The sequence below is a fragment of the Pan paniscus genome, chromosome 4 (genome assembly GCF_029289425.2).
Source record: "Pan paniscus chromosome 4, NHGRI_mPanPan1-v2.0_pri, whole genome shotgun sequence".
Taxonomy (NCBI): domain Eukaryota; kingdom Metazoa; phylum Chordata; class Mammalia; order Primates; family Hominidae; genus Pan; species Pan paniscus.
In genome coordinates, this window is record NC_073253.2 from 61,162,956 (window position 1) to 61,180,583 (window position 17,628).

Sequence of the window (17,628 nt, forward strand, 5' to 3'; positions counted from 1 at the left end):
TTACTGGCAGACTTCAACATGAGTGACACACCAGGGCTGCAGCAGGGGAGGGTGGACCAGGGTGGTGCCCTGGCAGGAATGTTCAATTCGTGGCATTCTATGACTCAGAATAACAACCACTGATGAGCAGTAACATTTTAGCTGCATTGCTGGGTCCCTTAATTTGAAATATGACTTAATTATATTTAAGCTGTTATGCAATTCTAGGATCATTTGAACAGGTTGATTTAATTATTTTCTTTTAACCAATTTGTAAAAAGTTAAATAAAGTAAGTGGGCTCTAAAATCCCAGAATTACAACAAAAAATGATTAATTAGTATTTCAAACCAAGAAGACTGGCATTTCTTGTGGTAGGACTGGGTCACTAAACACGTGTGGGGAAATACCATTTGTCTTTAATACAAAATAAATGCATCAAGGGAAGGGAGTCTATTATTTGGCTCTGAGATAATAACACTTACATAGCTTATTTTACAATAATGTGACCATTTTTTATCTTCTCTCCTAGATCATAATCTATACAATGATAGTAATTACTAATGTTTGTTCTCTGCAGCATCTGTGCTCATGTAATGCACTGAAACACTTACAAAGTTACTTCTCTGCAGGAGGAAGTCTCTTAGATCCTGGGGAATCAGGGATGTTGAAGTGCTAGGCCCTAACCTCAGGAATATTCACAGGCTACGTAGAGACAACATACATAGAATGATCTAATTGCATCTGATCCCTATAATAGAGAATAAATAAAGTCAAGGCTTTCAAATAGATGATGGCACTGAAATTTAACCTTGCAGGGAGTGGGCAGGGGATTTTATAGGTAGAGAAAAAGGTAATGGGCATTCTATGCAGAGGTAACATGAAAATAGATGAAGAGACTGGAATAGAAGTTAAGAAAAGTGAGTGAAGCTGAGACCAGATTGGAAAGGATCTTAGAAAGATACCAGGGAATTTGGGCTTCTTATAAGCACAGAATATTTTCACAGTTCTTATTGACATATACAAACAAGTTTTTTATTCTGTTTTTGTTTTTCTCTCTTATTTGTTTTCTGAGGTGGCTTGATTTTTATCTTAGTTTTGTAGTAGAGGGGATGAAATATATCATATGCAAGAAGTATACTGTGAAACTTTTATACAATGAAATTTAATGTAATGCCTTCTGTAAATAAATGTATTATTATTTGTTATAAATAAATAAAATTATTTGCATTACCAGAATAAAGCTGTAAAAGTGGACATTTGTCTCTGGTGAGAAAGCATAGGCTAGAAGAATAATCCTTGGTGATTCTTTTAAAATTGGAAGAAGATAAAAATGAAGCAACTTGTAATGGTACCCAAAAAAAGCTTTAAACACTTTAATTGAACACCATATGATAGATATTTAAACATTAGTAAATGTATGCCACCAATATTGGCCATTTTAAGTTTTTTAGGGAAAGGCAAAGTAAATTACTGGGATGGAGGGGCCATTAAATCATTATCATCCAGGTCTTTGTTTTGTGGGGTGGGGACTGCTTTTAAAGGCCCTGCGTGGTTGGAGGAAAGCTCAGGACTCTTCATGAAAAATACCCATGACTAGCTGATTGCTCCCCAGAAAAGGAAAGTGTAGGCAGCCAAGGGGATAGGGGCAGATTGGGAGTTAAAAACCACTGAAGACACCAGGGTAAAGCAAGAATGAAGAGTCAAATGCGAGTTGAAGATGAAGCGCTGTAGAGCAAGGTTTGGACCGGAAGGTTTGGAAAGTTCAAAATTAAGGCTGTAAATATTAGGATCTGCTCAGGTCTTTGTTTTTGTTTTGTTTTTTCCTCCAATGTGGGCCCAGATATGCCACAGAGCAACAAGGGCAAGAGTTTTAAGACTCTACCGTGAAATTAGGGCTAAATATATCTGAGCTATAAAAAGTAATAGGATAGGTAATTGTAATATTAGCAAGGCTAATAGTAAAATGAGAATAATATTAATTAAACAATCACATGATTATATAGAAGGGAAATATCTCAAGGTCAGAAAAAGAAGACGTATAAAAAAGGGAACTTTTTTAAGACTACATTTTTCTCTCAAGCTCCTAATATTAAGAGATGATTTAGTGTTCCCCCTCCTCTTTTTTTTTCTGGAATTGATTAAAAACAAAATTAATTCCTGCTGAGAAGAAAAGAAAAATGGAGGATTACATGGCCAAAGAGTGAGTTTTCTTTTCTCCAGGAGCTACAGAATGTTACTGAACACTTTGGGATGAAAAAGAGTCTCATAGGGATGTAAGAATGAAGAGAAATTGGTGGATCCTGTAATGGGGGATCTGGACAGAGAGTGACTGCAGAGAAGGGTGGAAAGAGCATCCAAACATGGACCAAACCATACTTAAAGCGGCAGCATCATTTGGTAGCACCTGGTAGCTGTTCAGGTGCCCATTCAGTGCCTTCTCGCTACTCATGGGCCTATCAGTTGCTATTTGAAAAAGCAAAATATATCATTTATTTTAAGACCCGGTAAACTAAAGTCTGCCATCAGCCATGGCCAGCTGTTGTGTTGACCTGGCTATTACTTGAGTCAATCCACATCTGACCATCCCTGAAGATAACATAACTCTCAACAGTGTACAGCACTTAAAACACCTTAAGAGTGGGCCCTAGACACCTGGCAAAGTGATGGTGATGAAGAGAGGAAAGTAACTTCTCCCTCCCAACCTACCTATGTTTGAAGGAGACTGACTGGAGCCAGACTCAGCCTTCATTTGACTTGGGACAGAATGAAAGCATCTGTTGTACATTTATAAAAAATACATTGGATTGGCCAGGTGTGGTGGCCCATGCCTATAATCCCAGCACTTTGGGAGGCCAAGGCAGGTGGATTACGAGGCCAGGAGATCGAGACCATCCTGACTAACACGGTGAAACCCTGTCTGTACTAGAAATACAAAAAATTAGCCGGGCATGGTGGCAGGTGCCTGTAGTCCCAGCTACTTGGGAGGTTGAGGCAGGAGAATGGTGTGAACCCGAGAGGCGGAGCTTGCAGTGAGCCTAGATGGCGCCACTGCACTCCAGCCTCGGTGACAGAGCAAGACTCCGCCTCAAAAAAAAAAAAAAAATGTTTTAATTAGTCTAGGAATGATTACTAGTGCTTAGCAAAGTTGGGCATTAAAATGCTTAGAAAAAAGGCCTGGAAAGTTACGAACAATGTGTACCTGGCATTTGACTACATCGTAACTGGATATTTATATTAATGTTTTACAAGATCATATAATTTATTTTTACTATGACCCACACCTCTCACAAAAATACAAACCCAGGTCCAGGTGTGTTGTCTCACCCTGTAATCCAAGCACTTTGGGAGGTTGAGGCTGGAGGATCGTTTGAGCCAGGAATTTGATACCAGCCTAGGCAACACAGAGAGACCTCATCTCTACAAAATTTTTTTAAAAAACTAGCCAGATGTGGTGACATACACCTGTAGTCTTAGCTACTCAGGAGGCTGAGACCAGAAGATTGCTTGAATCCACGGGTTAGAAGTTACAGTAAGGTATGATCGCACCACTGCCCTCTAGCCTGGGTGATAGGGCGAGTCCCCATCGCTAAAAAACAACAACAAAAAAGCAAAACAAAAACTCAAATAGTATAAAATATTTAAATATAAATTCAGTCTAACTAGAGTAGCAATATTTAGATTTTCCTTATTATATCCACAATACTTAGTTTTGAGATTGTTTTGTAGTTTATATCACCAGGAGTTAGGGGAAATGAATTAGAATTTTCTACTTTATGTTAAACAAAGTCAAGTCTTATGAATAAAAATGATACTTTAATTTCATTAAAATATTTTAATGAAAAACTTGTCTTGTATGGACTATAATAATAGGCATATTTGTGCAATATTAAAACAAACAAGGGTGTAGAAATATTTCTGGAATTGTGGAGGAATAACTTCCAAAATTTTTTTCCTCCGTAAAAGCAATGAGAATATTGGCAAAAATGGTCAAAATCAACTTTTTCAGAACTCTGTAATTAACTAAAGACTTGCAGAAATTAACAAAGAAATCCAGCAAAACAGCCAAATCTTGAAAAACAGAAAACTCTGTGACATTTCAATTTGTTGTATTTCCATTTTCCCTCACTTCCTAGCTCTGTGGTAGCTCTGAAGGTGAATGGCCTTGGAACCCTGAAAATCAGCAGTCTAGCAGCCACTGGAGGTGATAGAACAGTAGTCTGTCTAGCAGCCATTGGAGGTAACAAAGCAGCCACTTTTGGAGCTCCTGTAAAACCCCATCCTGAGAAAATCATTGCTATTTGACCTGTAGTGCAGGCAATTTCTTGAAAAGCTCCATTCTCAAGAGTTATCTTTATTTGGACTGTCTTAGAGCTAGCTCTATAAAAGCAGCTATATTTCAAGTAAAAAAAAAAACAAAACAAAACATGGCAACTGTATAACCCCACAGCAATCTGAGGCAGCAATACCAGTCAAGGTATTGGTGACCAAGTAATCTGAAAGATGTCCATAGGGAACTTTAGAAAGGTTGTACATGTTCCAGAAATCTAGAAGGACATGTACATGTGTGGGTCTGTGCATACAGCCCGGAAAGACCTGAGATCCCAATCTCTCACCTCTGGCTGAACTTAAGGCTTTGTGCCATCAGAAGCGATAGCTAAGGTAGAGTTGTGAAATGCCCACTGGCACATTGAAGATGTACTTGCAACGCAGAGAGAGAGCCCTTCAGCAAAGGCTAGGAGACTGATTGTTTCTTTAAGATATTAAAGAAAATCTCTATTTAATTATTAATTAACCATTAAGCTAATGAAGGAGAGACTTCAGTAGCCACAAAAAGACTTTATAGAATTAGTCCAGGAAAGTCACTAAATAAACACAAATCATCATTATCATCATCATCAGCAGCAGCAACAACAACAGCAACAGCAGACAACGATTAAAATAAGCTCCAGTGTGAAGAATCTGAATTAGATTTTCCATATTATAACATTTTAAATTTCCAGTTCAAACAAAAAAATACTACAATGAAATAGGAAAGTATAACCTAAACACAGTGGGGGGAAAACAGCAATAGAAACCATTTGTTAGGAATCCCAAATGTTGGATTTGTTAGAAAAAACTTTGTGAGCCACCGCACCCGGCCCACAATCTTCTAATATGTGTTAATGCTATGTGACAAAATGCCCTGATTCCTACTGCCAAAGGTTCAACTTAATGTATATACCCCAAAACCCATGCATTTTTGCTCTTTTTTGTTTTTTTAATGGTTGTTGAAGTAAAACAGCCCATCCTCTTCAAGTCCACCTATGTTATTCCTTAGGCATTCTATCTTTGCTCAAATTGTTGAAGGATGGTGGTTTGTTTCATGGTTTTTTTATTAGAGACTAATGAACATTCTAACATGATAAAGTCAATTATTATTGTGTAGCCATGGTTTTCTGAAAAAGATATTTTAGAAATTGTATTTCATATCTTAAATAAAATTTGTTTCTAAATTTCAAAGCTAAGAAAACCCCCAATCAAGTCAGCAAGTTAAAGTCAGTTTGGTTGTGTCCTAACATTTGAAACACACACATGACTGTTAGTGTGTACACACACACACACACATACCCCTCAGCACATAATCCCCACAATATGGCAACGTTCTATGCAGAAACACAAGATGAGGTTATTTTAAAATGCTCACCTATTTAGAATGAATCTTTGCAATATTTCTCTCTTTTTCTTCCTTTAGTGACTTTATATTACTGGTTCATAGGCTTCTAAGTAATATTATCTTTCACCATTGTTTGAAAAGATTTAGTCTCTTTCCAAATTTGTGAAGTTACCAAGTTCATAAGAAGTTATGAAGTTCATAAAGTCTCACAGAAAAAATAAGTATTATCTGCATGACGTTTTGTAATTAATTTAGAATTTGTTCCATTTATAGTTATATTTGAATTCAGCATTCCCATTAGGAAGGCTAGGTAGATAGCCTAGTTTTAAGAAATTCAGAGCAACATAATAAATAGAATTGCTACGACTGAAACCCAAATCTGGAAATTTTTCGTATATATATTTTTTAAATTCTGTGTACCCACAATCTAGGAACATTTTAAAGATCATTTTTTAGATAATTTCCACTACGCTGATATTTTAATTCTTGTCTGTTTGTAGTAAATATACACAAAATATCAAAATAAATCTCTAGGACACATCTGTTTCCTGTTCATTGTGCACATCATGTTATAAGCTTTTGGAATGAAAATCGACATTTGAAAACCTCAAGAAATGACAATAGCAGCAGCGATGATGTTTTTCAGCTCTCACTGCTAATGTGGGAACTGATTATTTATTTCAAAAGCTTTTATAAAATAAAGCAAACCTTGAATATATTCAGCTAGGAAATAAACCTTGAAATTATATGGTTACCAATAACAGTAAATTAGAGTTTCAACAAATAACTCAGTGATTTTCTTAAAAATGCTAAACATTTCTTAAACACTTGCCCAGATTGTTTTTGTTAATTTTAAGATGCTGTCAAAAGTTTACACCCATGTGTGTGCAACATATATACATATATTATTCTTTCTTTTAGTTAACGCAGTTGGTTAAAGGACCAGAACGCATTCCTAAACAGGTGTACATTTTAAAATAATCTTATGTTATAAGCAGGTTGCCAACTTTTGATTTGGAATAGTTTGTTGAAGTTTGCCTTTTGATCTTAACTAGCTAAATTAAGATAGCTTAAATTAAGAAATTAGGAAATCTAAATTAATTTAGATTTTTTAACACCTTAAAAGATCTATTTTAAGGACTTGAAAATTAGAATTCTTTAGATGAGAAAACATGCCTAACATTCCTTATTTGAAATGGAATCTATTAATATTTAAACACATATCAGACATCAAGGACTAAAAAATTATGCTAAGGTAAAGATGAAATTATCTCTATTTCCTTTCCTCTCTTCCTTCCCTTTCTCACTTCCTTCAAGGGAAAGTTTCTGCAGCCTTTGGCTCTTTTTTGTAGAAATCAAAGGTCCCTCGCTAGGAATGAAGTCTCTCTTGTCACACACATAAACATATGCATGTAAATATATATGTATGCATGCATTTATATATGTATTCACCTCCCACTCTGTCAGCCATGTCCCAACAGGTATTAAAAGTTACAGCAGCAGGAGTTTGGGTAACATGAAATAAAGGAGGTGTTTACTGAGGTGTAGACAGATAAGAGGAAACCAGCAAACCATCTTGAGTCACCAACTCTTTGCACCCCCAGACCTCAAAGTGCAAAGGAAGGAGCTAGCATTACCAGTGAGAATTAGAGTCTTGAAAGGGAGTGGGTGTCCAATAGAAGCTGTCCTTGTGGAAGGCGCCAGCCAGTGGTTTGAGATGGGGGAGGGTAAAGTTGTGTGTAGGGTTAGAGGGAGCTAGGGAGGGCATAAGAAATGTTTGACATCTTTCTTTTTCTGCCCTCCAATACCCTGCCACTGACTCCCACTGCCCTAAGCTTCCAGGCGGCAAGGGGATCCCAACCATATGGATCAGTCCTCCTGCAACAAAAAGCTGGGTGGAAAAGGGTCCAGAATGGATCTAGGGGGCAGTGGCAGCAAATGGAAAATAACCAACCCCCATCTCCAGTGCTTCATTTTCTCAGTTTGGCTGCCTACTGGCCAGGCAAACTAACCTCTCACAGCTCTGACTGTGTGCTTAGGTAAGTGACCATTCCTTTATCTGGGGCTACAACATGAAAGCAGGCAAGGTCACCCTCTGTCCCAGCTTTCAAGCCCTAGACCTCATATTATGGGTACTGGTGCTTGGGGGTGTTTTCCAACACTTCCCTCTAAAGTTAGGCTCCCCATTTCCCAGAGTTAATTGACCAGGATGAGTCAAAGTCAGGACAGTAATCATCTTGAAGGAGAGATCCTGGGGGTTCTTATACAGAACTACGTATCAATTCACTTTCATGGAGACCAGTTATTCTCCCAGAATGACCCTTAACTCATGTGGGCCACAGTCCTCTCCAGTAACTTCGATTAGATAAGGACTTTGGTTATCATATTGGTTCATACCTCGCAGCTAGTAGAAACTCCCCAGAGGTGCTAAGGTACTCTGTGCTCAAAACATCAGTGTATGTATTCCAATGAGACAAAAATTCACCAGGCTAGTAAGGCCCTTGTCCAAAACTCCAAAATATTATGTTTCCATAATATGAAAAATTTTTTATATCAAACTCATTATTCGATCTTGGTTAACACTAGAGGTTCAGAGCGTATACACTCTTCCATGTATATATATGAAATAAACTTTTCTGTATTACTTTTGTGTATTGCTCTGTTTCTCATTTTAAGAAAGAAACTGTTTTGCTTCAAGATGCTGGAATAGTCCTTAAAAATATGATCTGTTTGGTATCATGTAAACATGGGCTAACATGAAGATAATTTAATATTACTAAACATTGTTAAAGAATCTGATTTTGCCCATGCTTTGAAGGTTATTAGACTCACCTCTCTAAGAGATCAGGGAAAAACTGTAGCTAATGCATGGAAATTAGCTGCTACTTTCCACTGAATGACACCGTTGATCCAATGTACTGCTGTTAAGCAGAATTAAATTCTTCCAAAATATGGAGAAAATTTTGACCAAAAAATTTGTAATTGCTATTACTACAGTATGTCCTGTAGTTTTTCTCTTAGTCAAAAATATAGTGATTTTTGTTTTTGTTTGTTTTTGTTTTTAAGATGGAGTCTCGCTCTGTCACCCAGGCTGGAGTGCAGTAGCATGGTCTCGGCTCACAGCAAACTCTGCCTCCTGATTTCAAGCAATTCTCTTGCCTCAGTCTCCAGAGTAGCTGGGACTATAGGAGCCCACCACCATGTCTGGCTAATTTTTGTATTTTTAGTAGAGATGGGGTTTCGCCATGTTGGCCAGGCTGGATGACAAAATTAAAGAAGAAAAGAATTCAAAAAGAGAATGCTTAAAACATTCAAAACTTACAAAATAGAGGAAATAAGGACATAAGAATGTTCTGCTGTAGAATGAGTGAATGAGCAGCCCTTGAGATTTTACTGCTTGATGGCTCAGAGTACTCAAAATTATCTTGTTTGTTAAAATGTATATAGAGAAAGATCACGAAATATCAGCTGAAATCTTGTCTTTAAATTCAGATTTTAACTGGATTGTTTATCAACCCAGTGATAAACAATGAGGTCTTCTTTTAATTGTTGTGGTAGAGACAGGGGTGGGGGCATGGAGACGAAGGGCAGGAAATGTTAAGGAAGGGCTGGTTGCCTAGCCAGACAAGTCAAAGGAGGTAGCTGGAGATCAGCGCAACCTAAAGGCATCACAACCTGCTGTGAGGGCACAAAGGAAGGGACAATGAATATTTTTTTCTGAGTAGCTGAACAAGAGGATTATGAAATGTTCCCATGCAGGAACAGGACTCTGAAACCCGGAATTTTGTTTCACTTGTGAAAACTCTGGGGTCAAGGGGAACACAAATAAATCAGTGCTTTTATGTCACTTGAGAGAGGCTGATAAAAAGCTGAACTACCGGGACAGGGACACAGAGCAGGGAAGAGGGGTGGCACAGAGGTAATCTTGTGCAGAGAGAGTCTGAAGTGGAAGAAGTTCATTTAAATGCAGTTTGAAATTGTAATTTAAAACTTCTAAACATATATTCATATAATCAATAAACCTTTAAATTTGCTTATCACTAGGTTCTACCACTTGTTATTTAGGAACCTGCATGCAGTCTTTAGAACAGTGGAGAGAATCAGGGAAGCTTGTGCTTTAATTTTTTATCTAATTCACTAAACTAATAAATACTTACAGAGTACCTACTGTATGCAAAGCATTATAAGACCGCCATAAGATATCACTTAATATCCATTTTTCCTTTAATTTGATAAGATTTTTTTCATGCTAGTGTCTGTTTTAGATATTTTGTTATATATGCAAAAAGGAAACAATTGTCAAGGTGTTTTATAAAGATAACTTTCCTAGAAAAAAAGCCATGACCTGCTGAAAAAGTTTTGGACTGCCACGCTATGACATAAAAACTCAGCCTTGTAAACAAGGATTTCTGGAAGTTTGATATACAAGGTCCTCCACCCATTTTCCTGTCACACAGGATGTAATGGCTTTTGTTATAATGTAGTGCGACACTAAATAACTGGTGATCACTGAGTGTGTTACTTATTATTTCAGTCACTCAAAAGAGCTACATTTACAAGAAATCAAATGACCTTTAATAGATAGAATCTACTGATGTCAAATTTCTAAAAACCAAGATTATGTTATGAAACTTTTCAGGCATAGAGATTAAAGTTTCATATATGCCAAGAAAAGCTTTGTTCTGAAAAACCCACATTTATAGTTTAGGTTCATATCTAATAATTTTCTATAAGTCGGAATTAAGATCTAAGATCCTGCCTTGCTTAATCCGTGCCTTCTAATATAACTTCTACTAGAATGAACTGTCATTTAACAGAACTTTTTTTTTTGCTGTGTTGATGACTTACTGGGAGTATTTTAACCCAGTAGCTTACTCAAATCACATTATATTGCCATTTTGTTGAGCTTTAGTTTTGGAACCAAGATTTTACATGCTGTTGATGAATATATCTACTGCAGTCTGTGTTATAATTGAGTTCTGGTTTTTGGACCATCAGTTAATAAGAGAGATTAATTAATCACATTTGTTCCCCTGTTGGCATTGATTAAGTCCACGAGAGTATGGCAGGACTGGGTAGAGATGAAGATTATTTATCTAATGTGCAATATTTGTTTAACACTATTCTGCTAGTTAAGTGACTGCTGCTCTTGGAGAAGAGGATTTGTACACATAGTTATTCATTTAGTTTTCGGAATTTATTGGGCATCTACTATACCTGAAGCCATTCTCGAGTATTAAATAAGATCAACAAGTCCCTGCCCTCATGAAGTTAATTTTTGTTGTTGTTGAGAGGAGATAAACAATAAATAAATAAATACATAAATGAGAAAACATGTCACATAGAAATAATGTTACACAAATAATTACAATAGAAGAGTGGCCACTTTCATTTGAATAGTCAGAGAAGACATGTCTAAAAATAACACTTAATGTGCCTTTTGAATGACAAGAAGTCAGCCTTGTGAAGATCACATAAGGATCGTCTAAGTTTATCTGAAAAACAAAAACAAAAGTAAACCTAAACAAAATTGTTTAATGTCCCAAATTTCCCTTTACCCCTCCTTAATGAATGTGTACACCTTTGTTCAAGAAGACTGGTGAATATGTATAGATTTTGAGCAAAAGTATTATTAGAGAAATAACTCCAGGAGCAAGTTGCACTGAAGGTGAGTTATTTGTCGAGGCAAATATAAAGTAAAAATGAATCATGGCATGAATATGTGGAGGTTGTAAGAAGAAGAAGAACTTGAAAAAAACAGCGATTCCCTTTTATTTCTCATTTTTCTCTCTTCCAGACCTGAAGATGCAAAGTATTAGCAAGTGCAGGGCTTCAACAAAGAGCATGTGCTATTTATGTAGGGAGAGGAGGAAACTGTTAGGAGATTCAGGTCACTTTCACCCACAGTTAGTGTTATCATTTTATTTAGAATCTGGAATTGTATTCTATCTTGTGAAAAGTAACTTTAAAGAATTAAATTGAGTATGTATATCTTAGAGTTAAACATTCTTTAATCAACAAGAAGAGGTGAGTAACAATCCAGTTGTATGCTTCCTGACTCTCCCTTCACAGTGACAATGGATTTCTCTTTTCTTTTCTTTTCTTTTCTTTTCTTTTTATGAGTGAACTAGTATGAAAGTATCAGTTTCTCTTTTACACTGTGGTTTCTCTATCTTTCGCAGAAGTCTGAATGTGAAGCCTCCAGTGGGCCGTGGCTTGTTAGGGTGCATTCTCCATCTCAGAGCCACTTATCAATAGCTCTTTACAAAAGCTATTGGAAAAAAAACTCACAACAATAAATTTGCTTACTAACTGGAATGCTTAAAACTTAACTAGGAAAATCCATGAACCAACTGTTTTCCAATTATAGTTTGTGGTACATAAGCTGAAATTACAACAACAACAACAACAACAACAACAACAACAACAGGTGAATTTGGCTCATGTTCAGAGTCAGCACTGTACCAGCGCTGTTCTGTACAATCCAGAACACTTGTGCCAAGTGTCCAAGCAGAAAAACCATGTCTGGCCTTGAGAAATGGAGTGGAGAATCCATTAGTATTTTGAAAACCTGTGGGTTTAATTTTAAATGTCTGTTTATGAGGATTACCTGGAATCTAGCCTTCCCCAGAAGAAAGGGGGAAAAGAAAGGCATTTCCTTTTTTTAAGCAGAAAAAACACAAATCTTGCAAAACTCCATTTTGAAACACTATGCTCCATTTGGTGTAAGGGGTATTAAAGTATCTTTGTGAAGATTTAATGCATCACATTTTATTGTTCAAATTACCAATATTTTGCTAAGAAAGTGTTTAATAGTCTTTATTGTTCCTTTTGAGACAAAATAAATCCATGCTTAAAAAAATGCAAAAATTAGACAGTAAATAAATACGAAAATAATGTATAGTCTTGCCATTAAGTGATAACCTCTATTAGTAACATTTATAGCCTTTAGAACTTTTTCTACGCTAAAGCCAGGTACTGTGGCTCATGCCTGTAATCCTAGCTACTTAGGAGGCTGAGGGAAGAGGACCACTTGAGCATAACAGATAGAGGTTGCAGTGAGTTATGATCATGCCACTGCACTCCAGCCTGGGTGACAAGAGTGAGATCCCATCTCTAAAATAAAAAAAAAAGTTAATGTTCTATACATATATGTGTAGTCATAAAAATGTAACCATATTACGTGCATTATGTTCTTGCAGTCTGTTTTTTATTATGTAATCTCACTATGTAATCTGTTTTTAATTATGAACATATGTTCATGCCATTGAATATACATTGACACCATCATTTTTAATTACAACATTTCATTACATAAATTTGCCATGTTATTTTCTGTTGGCCACTTAAGTAATTTCAAATTTTTCTTATCATAAACAGTGTTTTAATTGACATACTCATGTACCTAATCGGGTACACAGAGTGCAACAAAAGCACATGTGATGGACACTTAGCCCAGTATAAGGAAGTCAGCAAAAGGTTCTCAGAAGTGGAAACCTCCAAGATGAGACCTCAAAGCTGAGATCTGAGAAGCCCATCTGTAAATGATGAAGAAAAGTAAGCCGAACACCTTTTCTGAACCTAAACTGAACACTCTTTTTGTTTATTCTTAATCTTTCTTTAATTATTAATTTAGTACAATATTTAGTTTCATGTTCTCACTGACCCTCAGAATTCAGAAATAAATCTTCTACTCTTTTCTCTCTTTTTCTCCCTCTCTGTCATATTAATAACAATGTAGTTATTTGCATAGGAACAATAAAACTTGTTCTCCTATTTTTCTGGCTATCATTGAATGAACTGATTATGCAACCAAGTTATTTGAATGTTTTGGAGTGCCGTATTTAGGAACAGTCTCCTTTAGTCAGATATAAAAACTGCATCAATAAAAAATAACAGTTGTGCTTAGGTAGACATACAGGATCAATGACTACAAAGCCATATGAAGAAACTGGTCAGATATCTGTTTTATGGCTTACAAAGGTCAACCTTACAGTTAATAAATTAGTTCACTTCCTCATAGCCCAGAAACCCTCACTATTTGGCGGGATCTTTTATTTATTTATTTATTTATTTATTTATTTATTTATTTATTGAGACGGAGTCTTGCTTTGTCGCCCAGGCTGGAGTGCAGTGGCTCCATCTCGCCTCACTGCAAGCTCCGCCTCCCGGGTTCACACCATTCTCCTGCCTCAGCCTCCTGAGTAGCTGGGACTACAGGTGCCCGCCACCACGCCCAGCTAATTTTTTGTATTTTTAATAGAGTCGGGGTTTCACCGTGTTAGCCAGGATGGTCTCCATCTCCTGACCTCGTGATCCACCTGCCTTGGCCTCCCAAAGTGCTGGGATTACAGGCGTGAGCCACCGCACCAGGCCCGGGATCTTAAAAAAAGAAAAGTTGACCAACATTTTTCGCATATGTACTCATTAGAATCTTAACCATACCGTCTTCTCTATAGAACCTCAAAAGGTGATCATGGATTGATCATGAATCATGGATTAATGTGCCTTGAGTTTGGCCCAGTAGTTAGGAAAACCCAGGAATTACAAAGATCAGTAGAGAAAATAGTAAAGAAACATGAAAGATGAGACTCAAACATCATGATTTAAGTAAGAGACAGAAAAAAAAAGTAAAGGCTAAGTCAGACCCACATGAAAGATAAATTTCCACATTATAACACAGCTGTGGAGGGATCATGACATGAGCCAGAGAAAATTCAAAGTGAGGGATTAGGATTCCTAGATCACAAATTGTGATGTGCTGTGCTGGCTTTAAAATATTTCTGGCAGGGCGCGGTGGCTCGTGCCTATAATTTCAGCACTTTGGGAGGCCGAGTTGGGCGGATCACCTGAGGTCAGGAGTTCAAGACCAGCCTGGCCAACATGGTGAAGCCCCCCTCTAGAAATATTAGCCGGGCGTGGTGGCGCATGACTGTAATCCCAGCTGCTTGGGAGGCTGAGGCAGGAGAATTGCTTGAAACTGGGAGGCGGAGGTTGCAGTGAGCCGAGGTCATGCCATTGCACTCCAGCCTGGGAGACAGAGCGAGACTCTGTCTCAAAAAATAAGTAAAAAAATAAAATAATAATAATAATAAATAAAATAATGTTTCTGCCAACAGTTCAGTCATAAATCAAATAGGAATGTGGGCAAAATTGTATTAATATTTGCTTATTTTAGGTTGTCTAGAATTTTATAAACGGGTTTTGTTTAGATCATAGGAAATTATTGGCATATGAGGCAATACTTTTGTCTGTTGCCTCTATTTTGGGTGGGGTAGGTGGGTGACATTTGTATTGTGGCAAACAAACACTGCAGCATACAGGATACGGGTGCACAAAAGCTCAGGGTAAATAAGAGGAGCTAGAGGTTGTAAAGAAATATTCTACAGCAGGTCAACTCTGTCCATCTGACTTCCAGTGCAGACAGTCTGACATTTTTAGCAATATTTTAAAGACCAAAATAATGAAGTAAGTGTTTACCAGAAAGAAAGCTGAGAAGTTGGCTCAAACTTTGGAAAATTAATTTTGCTTTTTTCAGATAGAGCACTGTGATGAAAGAGACTAAAGAAGCTTTCAACAGTTTATTCAGGTTCCAAGAGAATGTTGGTGTGCCTAGTGTCCAAATTCACCAGACAAGTTTTGCTGTGATTTTCCAAGCTAGGTTCATTTCATTATATGACAAAGGAAATGATCACCAGTGTAAATAATTTTTCTGCCTGTGACCATATCTTACCAGTTTATGCAGGAATTTCAAGCAAAGTTTGAAAAATTTGCTAATTTTTGTGCTATCAGGAAGATAGGAGGTGAAAGCATGTTGAAAAGAATTTAAACTACAAATTGATACCAAGGAATTTTTGGAGTTCAGAAAATCTGCAAGAACCAACTTGTCGGACCCCCCAGGACTCATAGTATGATTCTTGTTTCTTACTGATGTGAGAAGAGAATGCCACAGATTAAACTTAAAGTTAAGGGACAAATAAGCTAGACAAGAATAGCTCTGCTTTCTTTAAGGAAGTGAAATATTCACATTCAAACTGAACTTGTGGATTGACTCAATGCACATTTATTTCCTTTTTCTGATATTCCCTGAATTCAGTAGAGTTATAGATTGCCTAGATGTACAGATATGTTGGGGTAAACAAAGGCCCAGTTATAGAGGAAGTTCTCAAGTTACAAGAAATCTGAAACACACTTTAAGTTCTGGCAGAGGCTCTTGGAAAATAAAGCTCAAGTGTTTTTTTTTTAAAATAATTACAGAAATGTGGTATATCTATAAGCCACAATATCCAAAGAAACTGATGAAACTGTGTTATGGTTTGAATGTGTTCCCCAAATTTCATGTGTTGGTAACTTAATTCCCCAAATCTTATGTTGATGGTATTTGGAGATGGGAGATAGGAGATAATTAGGAGTAGATAAGGTCATAGGGTGGGGCCCTCTGATGAGACTGGTAACTTTGTAAGAAGAGGAAGAGAGACTTGAGTTGGCATGCTGTTGCCCTCTCCTCATGCGATGCCCTTCACCATGATATGAGGCAGCAAGAAGGCCTTCACAAGATGCCAGTACCAGGCTCTTAGACTTCTCAGCTGCCAGAACTGTGACGAATACATTCCTTTTCTTTATAAATTGCCCAGTTTGTGGTATTCAGTTATAGCAAAAGAAAATGAACTATGACAAACTGTAAGTGAACTTTTCTTAACAAGATGACATACTAATGCCATTTGGGAGATGAGTACATCGGTTTTGAAACTAATGATATACTCAGCTTATGGCCAAATACCTAGAAATTACCCACATAAATCAGAAAGTCATCTTTGGTGATGTTAACCTAGATTCAGAATTGGAGTGAGTCCTGAAAAATATTCTTTATCAATTTTAGGAATAAAAGATTCAACCCACACTAGTGGATTTCTGGTTACGTGATGTGACAGTTAATATTGAGTGTCAACTTGACTGGATTGAAGGATGAAAAGTATTGTTTCTGGGTGTGTCTGTGAGCGTCTTGCCAAAGGAGATTAACATTTGAGTCAGTGGTCTGGGAGAGGCAGATCCACCCTCAATCTGGGAGGACACCATCTAATCAGCTGCCAGCATGGCTAGAATAAAAGCAGACAGAAGAACATGAAAGGGTCTGATTTGCTGAGTGTTCTGGTCTTCATCTTTCTCCTGTGCTGGTTGCTTCCTGCCCTAGAACATCAGACCCCAAGTTCTTCAGCTTTTGGACTCTTGGACTTACACCAGCGGTTTGCCAGGGGCTCTCAGGCCTTTGGCCAGAGACTAAAGGCCGCACTGTCAGCTTCCTTACTTTTGAGGTTTTGAGACTGGGACTGATCCACCACTGGCTTCCTCGCTCCTCAACTTGCAGACGACATATCGTGGTAGTTTACCTCTTGATCGTGAGTCAATTCTCCTTAATAAACTCCCTTTCCTATATACATATATCCTATTTGTTCTGTCCCTCTGGAGAACCCTGACTAATAGACATGGTCACTGTTGAAAATTACCTGAAACAAGAGGCCAACTTGGTTAGGAGTCCCTCAGCATAGGCAGTTCCTTGAGACGTGGGGAAAAAAAAGTAAACTTTTTAAAAATATAATTATATAATCTAATTTAGGCTAATATTTATATTCTGAAAGGGAATAATCTCTTGGTCACAGAGGAAGTTTTAAAAAAACATGAATTTCTCAGTAGTTCCTGTTTCGTTTTCAGAGACAAGGTTTCACTCTGTTGCCCAGGTTAGAGTAAGCGGTACAATCGTAGCTCACTGCATCCGTGATCTCCTGGGCTCAAGTGATCCTCCTGCCTCAGCCTCCCAAAGTGCTGGAATTGCAGGCATGAGCCACCATGCTCAGCCAGCTTTTTTATGTACCATGTGGTCTCATCTTACTTTCTGTTTTTGTCCTGTCTGGCTGTCTCCTCTATTCTCATTATTATCTGGACAATCTCATTAAATTAAAATTGAAATTTTAAACATATAAAAATTAAAATCTTATAA

General features: G+C 37.2%; 1 long non-coding RNA gene across 1 annotated transcript in view; it reads left to right on the forward strand.

The window, feature by feature from the left end:
- Positions 1-17,628, forward strand: part of LOC129397777 (uncharacterized) — a 213,741-nt gene that overhangs the window by 95,729 nt on the left and 100,384 nt on the right. Inside the window, exons 3-4 of the long non-coding RNA XR_010112196.1 lie at positions 13,014-13,190; positions 16,825-17,029. This is a non-coding gene — a long non-coding RNA (uncharacterized LOC129397777). The remainder of the gene's footprint in view (positions 1-13,013; positions 13,191-16,824; positions 17,030-17,628) is intronic.